We start from the raw sequence: 2,718 nt of genomic DNA, 5'->3' as shown, positions 1-2,718 counted from the left end.
ATGTTGACTTATAAAGGTTTCAAAACAATATAGCCGGCCCTTAGTTTATTTTTTTAAGATTCTATTTATTTATTCATGACAGACAAAGAAAGAGAGAGACAGAGACAGAAGCAGGCTCCATGCAGGGACCCCAATGTAGGACTTGATCCCACAACTCCAGGATCATACCCTGAGCCAAAGGCAGACACTTAACTGCTGAGCCACCAGGTACCCCTGGCCCTTAGTTTCTTGAGAATGCACTTTACAACAGAAGTAGAATTTGGGAATGAACTACAGCTGAGTCGGACATTTTTTCAGAGATTTCCAGAAGTGTTTTAACTTATATACTATTTTTCCAATTTTGCAGACAAAACAAGTGCTTAAATAATATTTGCATCTGATTTAATGCTTAAATCACAGCTGTCAACTAAAGCCTTGTGGGACACCTTATAATGGATTCATGGTGTAACCTAATGGGTTGACAGCCCAGGAGACCAATTCTATAAGTGTTAGAATTGCTTTTGTTTTTTTAAATAAAAAGCACACTGTTTAAAATACTGTGGCTAGTAACTTCCTTTCAATTAAGACAGAAAGAAACACATTCATATCCTTCTGGGGAATGCTATACTAATATTTCCAAAGGATCAACAAGAACCATTAACATTCCTACCTCTGGGGAGAGGGGTATATTAGTATGTCATAGGAATTTTTACTATGCAATTTTATAATATTTTGTATTTCTAAAAAAATATTTTGTACTTCTTTCTGTTATTAGATGTATGCATTTTGTGTGTGTGCATGTGTGTGGTTTATTCATTCAAAAGCACAATATAATGTTGATTAAATAGTCACTTCATAATTTTATATTAAAGTTTACTTATAAAATAAAATATAAATATTTCAAAATACATTTCTATTTTTTATTATTTTTTTATTCCAACAGTGATTAATTTGATTCATTCCTCTCAGACTTTAAGAATAACTCATAGTGAACTCACTTGCAATTCTCATATAAAACAAATCAAAGTTGATTAAAAAAAAAAGAACTTCCGAGATGATATTCCTATGTGAGCTGCCAGCACTCAGTGTGAAAGAGCATTAGTGTCATTTATATGAAAAGTCTTTCAAGTCAATGACAGAACTGGGCCAGAAGCAATGAGAATATATTAAGTGAAAGGATGTTCAATGACCATCTGAAACCATAGTACAGAAGCTGCCAGCAGCTCTTTTTGCTTTTACATAGCCTAAGAGAAACAAAAATCTACCCTTCATATTTTCAGGAAGCAAAACTATCATATTTGTACTTTTAACCTATCAACATTGATCAAGAGAAAAGTGTGTTTCATTTATTTTAGTTGATATCAATAAAAGTCTCAAATACTCTGATTACAAATGTTTGAAAATAGTGAAAACCAATGCATAGAAAATGCATGGCTTAGATGACATTCAACATACTTAAAATTTTTTCAACTGCATTTTGTTCTATTGAATAGTTCTAAACCTAGCATCAAAATGTATCAAATACCCATCCCACCCCCACCCCCATATACATATACTCACACACACAGTCTTGTGTTAAGAATCGCCCCACTCCAGCATTTTTAAAAGATGTTTTTGTTTCTATTCCCTTTCCCAAAGGGGTATAAAATCTACTAAAAGGGGTATAATCAATCAAAATAAATCAGCTCACTAACAAGACACTCCCAGATAATTTAAATTTTTGGTTGTGGAGCATAGTCAGCACATTATTTCAAAGTTCAGAGTAATCTGAACAGAGAATTCAAAAGTGACACCTACATTTGCTGACAGGTTTATATAAGACAAGCATTCATTTTTTCCAGTGTATATGTCAAAGGACCAAGACCTCTGATCATCAAAAGAAGTTACTTTATACATTATGGTGCACAGAACAATACGGGAAAGAAACTTTATCAGAGAATGACCAAAAGGCATTTTGCAAAAGGCTCATATCACTGTGAACCAGAAGGACTGGAGGTCAGTGCCCAGTGGTCTTCATTAGCTTGACCTTTTCTCTTCTTTAGTTGCAGGGGCCTCAATGGGAGCTGACTCTTCTAAATGTTCTGTTGGCTTCTTCTCTTCCTCCTTCTGACGATAGAGGTTGGGGCATTTCTGCAAGCATTTATGCCTGGCTCAGAACTGCTCTACACAGTCTGATAGCTTGACATCTCCTGTGCTATAGTGGAAGCAGGAAAAGATTCACTTAAACTATTCCCCCACAGGGGCCACTGACCATTCCCCCAAGGCACAGGCAGTTCCAGTTAATGTCTCCATTTGGCAGGACCAATTCATGCTCTTCATGCTGATCCTTGGGATCATCAGCTACTAACTCTACACCGCTTGGAGTTTCATGGTTATTGTAAGTGACAGAATGTGTTCTTTCCCTTCCTTCTGAGTAGGCCATGGCTGCAGCAGGGCTGGCAACTACTAGGCCCATAGGAACCTGACCCCTCCAGGCATACCCACCACGTGCCTGCCTCTGCCTAATACTTACTATTATTCTAACAGCTTAACTTATCTCACATATTTTTGTGTTTTTTTTCTGCCCAAGTAACTTTCACTTTTCCTCTAGACCTGGAGTATTTCCAGGATTTTTGAGTCATAACTTGCACTGTCACTAACCTGTGTGATCTTGATGATATCTGCCTTGTGTTTTTTAGTATGAATAACATCAATAAAATATTTTAATATTTATAGTGCTTACCATTTTAATGAACCTGT

General features: G+C 36.1%; 1 pseudogene; it reads right to left on the bottom strand.

The window, feature by feature from the left end:
* Positions 1-1,995: 1,995 nt before the first annotated feature.
* LOC100686066 lies at positions 1,996-2,401 on the bottom strand (annotated as a pseudogene).
* Positions 2,402-2,718: the final 317 nt, after the last annotated feature.

This window comes from Canis lupus, chromosome 22 (genome assembly GCF_011100685.1).
Source record: "Canis lupus familiaris isolate Mischka breed German Shepherd chromosome 22, alternate assembly UU_Cfam_GSD_1.0, whole genome shotgun sequence".
Classification (NCBI taxonomy): Eukaryota; Metazoa; Chordata; class Mammalia; order Carnivora; family Canidae; genus Canis; species Canis lupus.
The sequence above is the reverse complement of the archived record's forward strand: the minus strand, read 5'-3'. Positions and strand labels throughout refer to the sequence as shown.